The 10,173-nt window shown below is 41.5% G+C and overlaps 1 protein-coding gene across 1 annotated transcript in view; it reads left to right on the top strand.

Moving 5' to 3' along the window:
- Window positions 1-10,173, top strand: part of sorbs3 (sorbin and SH3 domain containing 3) — a 119,983-nt gene that overhangs the window by 9,339 nt on the left and 100,471 nt on the right.

The following is a 10,173-nucleotide window of genomic DNA, read 5'->3' as shown; positions in this document are numbered from 1 at the left end:
TAACCTTCACAAGTACATCACATTGGATTGAAGGACTTTTTAAGTGCATTTTTTACACTTGCAAGGTCATCCTGTGGGCTGGATTGGACCCTTTGGTGGGTCAGTTCTGGCCCCCCAGGCCCTATGTTTATTCATTTGACATGGGCAAATGCCCTATTGATCCTCTGCAATGTATTTTATGACTACTACACGCTTACCAAACTGATCCCAAAATTTGTGGGTTTCCATACAGGAAAATGTTTGATAATGTTTTATTTGTAGGCCTACTTGTGAATACCACATCCACAAATGCAAATACATTCTTCACCATATTTTACTTTTTTTTATGAATATGTGTACAGTATGTAGGCCTATAAGCCACACAGGATCATAAACACGCTTATATTTCCAGATATTAGTTCAATGTGAACGAAAGCTTTGAGTCGGAGGCAAGATTAAAAAAACAACTAAAACTTACAATAGCCTAGCCTACACGATGTGATTTTTTTTTATTTTTTTTTAATAAAGTGCAGCATTAATTTTATTGTGTGTGGCGGGGGCCTGGGAGTGTAGGAAGCATTCGTAGGAAGTGAAATAATACTATTGTCTCAAAGTGGTACCCTGAACACGTATTCAGTCTCCCTTGGTGGTCCGCTCTGCTTTTTTTTCTCGCCCCGCCAGCCCCAGTCTTTTTGTCCAAGTGGTCTTGCCGTAGCTAGCTCGCGCATGTGCAAACTGATTCTTGAATCTCGAGCTGTCGCGTATTATTTCATGGCGATATCGTTTCAGAAGTTGAATTTACAAACGGAAAACTCGTGTGTGCTGAATACATCACAAATATATAAAGTTGAAGCGGGACTCCGTTTAACTCTGAAAGGAAGAAGAAGCTCTTATGAGACTCGTGAATGGTTTAGCTGTGAAGCTAACGTTAGCTGTGAAGCTATTGGAGCTTTGAAGGACAACGTTTGTCAGTAAATGGTTCAGGAGGAGAAGTTCCTGTCACTGTGTGAAAATGTCCAATGTCAGTCAGGAGGGAGACCAGCTTCAGGAGGATCCAGAGCCCCCACACATTAAAGTGGAACAGGAGGAACTCTGGATCAGTCAGGATGGAGAGCAGCTTCAGGGGGACCCAGAGCCACCACTTAAGGAGGAACAGGAGGAACTCTATGTGAAGAGTGAATATGATGAAGAGAAACCTCAGTCGTCACAGCTTCATCAAAGCCAAACTGAGGAGAACAGAGAGGCAGAGCCTCTAGCCAGCAGCTCAACTGAACAGATGAAAACAGAAGCTGGTGGAGAGGACTGTGGAGTATCAGAACCAGCCGGGGACTTATATTCAGCTAGTAATTTACAACCAACTTGTGATGACAAGACTTCAGACTCTTCTGAACCTGAGACTGAAGACAGTGATGAAGAATGGATGCATCAGTCAGGTTTAGACTCAAAGAAAAACAGTGAAGTTCTTGGGAAGAAACTATTTATTTGCTCAGTCTGTGATGAAGGTTTTGGTCGTAAAGGAGACTTGAAAAGACACATGAGAGACCACACACGAGAGAAAGGCAAGAGAGGAATGTTTAATTGCTCAGTCTGTGGTAAAGGTTTTGGTCGAAAAGGATGCTTGAAGAGGCACATGATAGTCCACACAGGGGAGAAAGAATTTACCTGCTCAGTCTGTGGTAAAGGTTTTGGTGATAAAAGCGCTTTGAAAAGACACATGAAAATCCACACAGGAGAGAACCAATTTAATTGCTCATTCTGTGGCAAAGGTTATGGTAGTAAGGGATACTTGAAGACACACATGATGGTCCACACAGGTGAGAAACAATTGAATTGTTCAATCTGTGGTAAAGGTTATGGTAGTAAGGGATCCTTGAAGACACACATGATAGTCCACACAGGTGAGAAACAATTTAATTGTTCAATCTGTGGTAAAGGTTATGGTAGTAAGGGACACTTGAAGACACACATGATAGTCCACACAGGAGAGGAACAATGTAATTGCCCAATCTGTGGTAAAGGTTTTTGTCGTAAAGCAGCATTGAAAAGACACGTGATCATCCACACAAGAGAGAAACACATGAGAGCAATGGTTAATTGCTCAGTTTGTGCTAAAGGTTTCAGATGTAACAGAGACTTGAAGAGACACATGCTAGTCCACACAGGAGAGAAAGAATTTAATTGCTCAGTCTGTGGTAAAGGTTTTGGTCAAAAAGGAGACTTGAATAGACACATGATAATCCACACACGAGAGAAAGAATTTAATTGCTCAGTCTGTGGTAAAGGTTTTGGTAATAAAATAGTCTTGAAGAGTCACATGATAGTCCACACAGGAGAGAAACAATCAATTTGCTCAGTCTGTGGTAAAGGTTTTGGTCATAGGGGACACTTGAGTGAACACATGATAATCCACACACAAGAGAAAGAATTTAATTGCTCAGTCTGTGGTAAAAGATTTGGTCGTAAAGAACACTTGAAGAAACACATGAGAATCCACACAGGAGAGAGAAAATTTAATTGCTCAGTCTGTGGTAAAGGCTTTCGTCAAAAAGAATACTTGAAGACACACATGATAGTCCACACAGGTGAGAAATTTTTTAATTGCATAGTCTGTGGTCAAGGTTTTGGTCATAAAGGACACTTGAAAACACACATGACAATCCACACAGGAGAGAAAGAATTTAATTGCTCAGTCTGTGGTAAAGGTTTTCGTCAAAAAAGTGCCTTGAACAGACACATGATAATCCACACAGGAGAGAAACAATTTAATTGCCCAGTCTGTGGTAAAGGTTTGGGTCAAAAAGGACACTTGAAAAGGCACATGTCAATCCACACAGGAGAGAAATAATTTAATTGCTCATTCTGTGATAAAGGCTTTGGTGATAAAAGTGTCTTATTGGTCCCAAAGCTTTTTCTGCTGGTTTATATCCAGAGAATCATAATTATAGTAAAAATGAATTAACATAGATCTCATCTCGGCTTGCTTAATGGCAAAAAAGGAATGGCACTGTTATGCAAAATGGTTCAAAGACCAAGCACCACTAAATGGATAAGGCAGATGTTAAGATTAATTGACATATTAAAGGCTAAACAGCATATATTTGAGAATATATGGATATGCCCTTCATTAATTATGTTCAGGGTTTAAATTTAACAGATGAGTGAATGACTTAAGGTGGTGAGGACAATACAGTTTCTGAGCTTGTAGTTTCTTAATTATTTCTGTTGTGTATATATTTTTTTCCTAAATACTGAATATATGTACCTATTGCAAGTAATATACTAAATTTTGCTTAGATTACCTATGTAAAAAGAGGAGGCGCAGTCTTGTTGTTTTGTGAGTTTTGGCTTAATGCAGCAATTTTATCTTCTATTTTATAATATAAGAATGTAAAAAGCTAAAGGTGATAAAGGATAAAGGATAAAAATTACAATTGCTATCTGTGATGGATGGGGGATTTGAGTTTATGTATGCGAGTATGCGGGTACTGTGGATGTGTGTGTGTGTAGCTTTGTTGTGTTGTCCTGTGTTTATGTATCAAAAGAAAAAACACTTTAAAAATGCATCACTAAAAATTGCTATTTGTGGTAAAAGTTTTTAGTCAAAATTGAAATAATAGCCGTTCAAAAGTGTTCCTTTTTACAGAAATAGGGATATATAGTGTCTTCACCATTTTTTACTAGTGTCCGAATTGTCAACTGTTAATTTTAGTCACTATATAGACAAACTCCACAACATGCATTCAAAATTTCCCCCAGCGTAGTTCCTGTTGAAGTGTTTGCTGCAGTTTGCAGTACAATAACTGACAGGACATACCGTAAAACCTCAAATAAATGGTAAGCTAGGTTCCAAACTGTTCCCGAGCAACACAATTTCGTGAAAACTGTAACTTGTTTGATCGTTACCCATATAGCATATAGGCTAGTTCACTACAACACTACATGGGGAATAGTGAGTGAGTGAATGAGTGAACCATTCCGAACACAGCTATGAGACATGAAAGTGAAACCAAGACCTATGATCCTAAAGCCCTTTGAGACATGCTTGTGATAAAGGACTATATATCAATAAGATTAGATCTGTAAAATCATTCCTCAGTGATCTTCACCATTTTTTCCATGAGATCCTCACTGGCAGGACAAAGTCAAGGAGAGCCACTTGTACTGCAAAACACCAAAAGCCACCCAACTAAGCATATCTGCATAGTACTAAATCTGTAAACCATAACGTTATGAAGTGGCAATTGTGCATCAGTTGTCTTATTTTGCCCAGTGAATGTGTAGCCTACATTTTGAAAAGCATTGAAGCCTATTCATGTCTGCATCTGCCAGCGGGCCATAGGCATAATAGCCTATTCCACTACAGGAGAGATGATGTTCTCTGAAATTAGGTGGAAAGTATCCACATACATGTAGTGGGTATCGGATATCAGTACCCAAAAAATTCAATATTGTGCATCCATATCATAGAATGATGAGAGTGAAGGGATTTTTCACATTGCACTGTAAATCTCAGGATGCTAAAAATAAGTGTGAAATATAAATGAACTGTGTGTAATGCTTTGCTTTATCATACAAGAGTTTCATGATTCAATACAACCATGGTAGGCTACAATGTAATACATTCAAATGAGAACAAAAATGTGACTGCAGAATAATGTTTATTTCTGAGCCACAAAAGTATCTAATAAAAAAAACATTCCTGTCCTTTTACATCTTTATTTGCATTACAATAATGTAAATAATGGATATGTAGGCTATACCCCTACCCTCACTATGGCTGCTGAAGTGGAGATAGGGGCCGTGCTCTGTAGGGGGGCGAGATAATGTACATTAACTAAGTAAAAAAACAAAAACAAAAACGTTGAAGTAAAAAAAAAAAACATTACGACTGACACATTTCAATTCAAACGGTTGTTTATTATTTTAAATTTCCATAAACTCGCCTATGGGCGTGTTCTGTATTTAAGGGCGTGCTCTGTACCTAGGGGGGCGTGCTCTGTACTGGCCCCGGCCGGAGCTGGACCCTTCTCGCGAACGCGTGATTCAGCAGTCGCGCATGATGGCGGGCATGAAACGTTCTTGATATGAGGAGCAGTCGCGTATTAGTTCCCGGTTATATCGTTTCAGAATCAGAAGTTGAATTTACAAACAGAAAACTCGTGTGTGCGCGGTTGATATTATCACGAATATATAAACTTGAACCCGGGACACTCTGTTTAACTCTGAAGAGAAGGATCAGCTCTTCTCTTATGGGACTCATGTGAATGGTTTAGCTGTGAAGCTAACGTTAGCTGTGAAGCTATTGGATTGGAGCTTTGAAGGGTAATCTCTCGAGACTTTCGATTTGCATCGAAAATCTGTCGGCAGGCTCCGTCAAAAGGGGTGCAACAGCGCTCGCACGCATGCTGCGTTTACCGATCAAAATGAAGTGAACGTGACCGGTGTGTAGTCAAAACTTAGCATTTTCAGCATATAGCAAGTTGCTACTAGCAACGAGCTAGAGTTATTGTTGTTTCATAGCGACGGACGGATTTGAGAAATGAGAGCGATCCATGGGCAGAGCCGGTCGGTTGGAGCCAATAGCAGAGCTTGCAGCTTGCCTAGCTAGCAGCTTGCCTCTTGAGTTCCTGTTACACCACATTGAAACGGGCTGCCCCCAGAGGTTAGAGAGGTTTTTTGTTTAACCGATGGGTTCACACGTTGTTTGACGCATAACGTTTGTCAGTAAATAGTTCAGGAGGAGAAGTTCCGGTCACTGTGAAAATGTCTAATGTCAGTCATCAGGGAGACCAGCTTCAGGAGGATCCAGAGCCCCCACACATTAAAGAGGAACAGGAGGAACTCTGGATCAGTCAGGAGGGACAGCAGCTTCAGGAGGATCCAGAGCCCCCACACATTAAAGAGGAACAGGAGGAACTCTGGGTCAGTCAGGAGGGAGAGCAGCTTCAGGGGGACCCAGAGCCACCACACATTAAAGAGGAACAGGAGGAACTCTGGGTCAGTCAGGAGGGAGAGCAGCTTCAGGAGGACCCAAAGCCACCACACATTAAAGAGGAACAGGAGGAACTCTGGATCAGTCAGGAGGGACAGCAGCTTCAGGGGGACCTGGAGCCCCCACACATTAAAGAGGAACAGGAGGAACTCTGGATCAGTCAGGAGGACCCAGAGCCCCCACACATTAAAGAGGAACAGGAGGAACTCTGGATCAGTCAGGAGGGACAGCAGCTTCAGGAGGATCCAGAGCCCCCACACATTAAAGAGGAACAGGAGGAACTCTGGGTCAGTCAGGAGGGAGAGCAGCTTCAGGGGGACCCAGAGCCACCACACATTAAAGAGGAACAGGAGGAACTCTGGGTCAGTCAGGAGGGAGAGCAGCTTCAGGAGGACCCAAAGCCACCACACATTAAAGAGGAACAGGAGGAACTCTGGATCAGTCAGGAGGGACAGCAGCTTCAGGGGGACCTGGAGCCCCCACACATTAAAGAGGAACAGGAGGAACTCTGGATCAGTCAGGAGGACCCAGAGCCCCCACACATTAAAGAGGAACAGGAGGAACTCTGGATCAGTCAGGGGGGAGAGCAGCTTCAGGGGGACCCAGAGCCCCCACACATTAAAGAGGAACTGGACGAACTCCATGTGAAGAGTGAATATGAGGAAGAGAAACTTCAGTCGTCACAGCTTCATCAAAGCCAAACTGAGGAGAACAGAGAGGCAGAGCCTCTAGCCAGCAGCTCAACTGAACAGATGAAAACAGAAGCTGGTGGAGAGGACTGTGGAGTATCAGAACCAGCCGGGGACTTATATTCAGTTAGTAATTTACAACCAACTTGCGATGACAAGACTTCAGACTCTTCTGAACCTGAGACTGAAGACAGTGATGAAGAATGGATGCCTCAGTCAGGTTTAGACTCAAAGAAAAACAGTGAAGTTCTTGGGAAGAATCTATTTATTTGCTCAGTCTGTGATGAAGGTTTTGGTCGTAAAGGAGACTTGAAAACACACATGAGAGACCACACACGAGAGAAAGGCAAGAGAGGAATGTTTAATTGCTCAGTCTGTGGTAAAGGTTTTGGTCGAAAAGGATGCTTGAAGAGGCACATGATAGTCCACACAGGGGAGAAAGAATTTACCTGCTCAGTCTGTGGTAAAGGTTTTGGTGATAAAAGTGCTTTGAAAAGACACATGAAAATCCACACAGGGGAGAAACGATCCCTTTGCTCAGTCTGTGGTAAAGGTTTTTTTGATAAAAGCGCCTTGAAAATACACGTGAAAATTCACACAGGAGAGAGAGAATTTATTTGCTCAGTCTGGTAAAGGTTATGGCCGTAAGGGAAACTTGAAGACACACATGATAGTCCACACAGGTGAGAAGCAATTTAATTGCTCACTCTGGTCAATGTTTTGGTCTTAAAGTAAACTTGAAGACACACATGATAGTCCACACAGGTGAGAAGCAATTTAATTGCTCACTCTGTGGTAAATGTTTTGGTCTTAAAGTAAACTTGAAGGCACACATGATAATCCACACAGGAGAGAAACAATCCCTTTGCTCAGTCTGTGGTAAAGGTTTTGGTAATAAAGGACACTTGAAGACACACATGATAATCCACACACGAGAGAAAGAATTTTATTGCTCAGTCTGTGGTAAAAGATTTGGTCGTAAAGAACACTTGAAGTCACACATGAGAATCCACACAAGAGAGAAAGAATTTTATTGCTCAGTCTGTGGTAAAGGTTTTCGTCATAAAGTATCCTTGGACACACACATGATAGTCCACACAGGTGAGAAACAAATTAATTGTTCAGTCTGTGGTAAAGGTTTTGGGAATAAAGGACACTTGAAGAGACACATGAGAATCCACACAGGAGAGAAAGAATTTCCTTGCTCAGTCTGTGGTAAAAGATTTGGTCGTAAAGAACACTTGAAGAGACACACAAGAATCCACACAGGAGAGTAAACAAGTACGGTACTACAAGTACCTTCAGCTTAGAAGTTTTGTTAAAGCAAATCAAAATAATGCGCTGACCAAACCCCTATACTCATCACGAGCTATTACTCATCAAACTATCTGCACATGGATTTAAAACCTCAGCTATCAATTTGATGAAAAGTTATTTAACAGACAACAGTGTGTTATGTTTACTGGTATCCTGTCAAATATGAAATCGCTACAATGTGGACTTCCCCAGGGAAGCTGTCTTGGACAACTCTTATACTCCATATTTGTAAATGATTTGCCATGTGTACTAAAAAATGCATGCATGGCTATTTATGCTGATGATACTACAATGTATTTATCTGCAGAAAACACCAGGGAGCTTAGCAAAGTGCTTCAAGAAGAGTTGATGTAATGGGTTTCTGAAAACAGGCTAAAGTTGAACATCTCCAAAACCAAGAGTCTGATTATCAGCTCTAGGCATGCCCTGAGGATGGATCAAAATCTTTGCAAGGGGTCACTATTGAGCAGGTTAAAGATACCAAATTATTGGGTGTCACCCTGGATGGAATACTTTCATGGTCAACCCACATTAATAACATTGCTGGCAAAATGAGCAGAGGCATCTCCATAATTAGAAGGAGTGCTTCTTTTTTTAACTGAGATAACAATTAAACAAGTAATACAATCTTTAGTCTTATCCCGCCTCAATTATTGCCCAACAGTCTGGTCTAGTGCTTCAAAACAAGAGCTTAACAACAAGCTCCAGCTCATAGTTCACTACAACACTACATGGGGAATAGTGAGTGAGTGAATGAGTGAACCATTCCGAACACGGCTAATAAATGGTAAGCTAGGTTCCAAACTACCGTAGGTTCCAAAGCTAGGTTTGTGAAAACTGTAACTTGTTTGATCGTTACCCATATAGGCTAGTTCACTACAACACTACATGGGGAATATAGTGAAGGAGTGAACCATTCCGACATGAAAGTGAAACCAAGACCTATGATCCTAAAGCCCTTTGAGACATGCTTGTGATAAAGGACTATATATCAATAAGATTAGATATGTAAAATCATTGCTCAGTGATCTTCACCATTTTTTCCATGAGATCCTCACTGGCAGGACAAAGTCAAGGAGAGCCACTTGTACTGCAAAACACCAAAAGCCACCCAACTAAGCATATCTGCATAGTACTAAATCTGTAAACCATCACGTTATGAAGTGGCAATTGTGCATCATCCACAGTTGTCTTATTTTGCCCAGTGAATGTGTAGCCTACATTTTGAAAAGCATTTAAGCCTATTCATGTCTGCATCTGCCGCGGGCCATCATGATAGGCATAGTAGCCTATTCCACTACAGGAGAGACAATGTTCTCTGAAATTAGGTGGGTATCGGATATCAGAACAATTTTTTTTTTTTTATTTTGCATCCATATCATAGAATGATGAGAGTGAAGGGGTTTTTCACATTGCACTGTAAATCCCAGGATGCTAAAAATAAGTGTGAAATATAAATGAACTGTGTGTAATGCTTTGCTTTTATCATACAACCCAGCGTCCAGCGAGCACAAAACGTTTTTTCAACGTTGATTTTTAGGGTCACCGGTTGTTCACTTCATTGTGATAGGGTAAAGATATTGACTGTATAATAAAGAATGGCCTGCAGGGGGCGAACGGTCTGTGGACTTCTGTTTTTTGACATATGGCATTTTGGCCATTGCCAACTTTGATCTTGACACAAGTCCAGGGGTTTCCCACAGAGCATGGCCTGCTATTGGTCAGTGATCGGCGAGCTGTGTGATCAGTGGACAAGCGACCTGTCAATCACGCCCCAAAACATAGTCTGCAACTACAACAACATAGTCTGAAACTAGCGATTGAGACCATAAACACATTAGGAAAGTGTTTACTGAGGCCATACTTGAGGCTTAAAAACAAAAGTCCACAAACCAATGGGTCGCCCCCTGCAGGCAAAGAGGACACTTCCGCATTGGCTTCAATTGTGAGAAACAGAGCTACCCCTTGTGTGTAACACATTTATTGTCATGAACACCCTGTGTTTTTCATGGCTCCCAAGCCAGGACTGGGAGCCCAGTTACCTAGCCTGACATCGCCAGACCAATTTGCAAATGCCAGAGCAAATAAAACATGAGCTTTCGTCAAGTTCCCAGGCTAGTAGTCTACCAGTTACCCACATTGGGTATAACTGGGTAACATTTTCTCATTTATTGCAGTGGGGAGCAAGTGGCTAGA

The sequence above is a fragment of the Poromitra crassiceps genome (genome assembly GCF_964638095.1).
Source record: "Poromitra crassiceps genome assembly, chromosome: 10".
NCBI classification, from domain to species: Eukaryota; Metazoa; Chordata; class Actinopteri; order Beryciformes; family Melamphaidae; genus Poromitra; species Poromitra crassiceps.
Note: the sequence above shows the minus strand (reverse complement) of the source record. Positions and strands in the feature narration are given on the sequence as shown.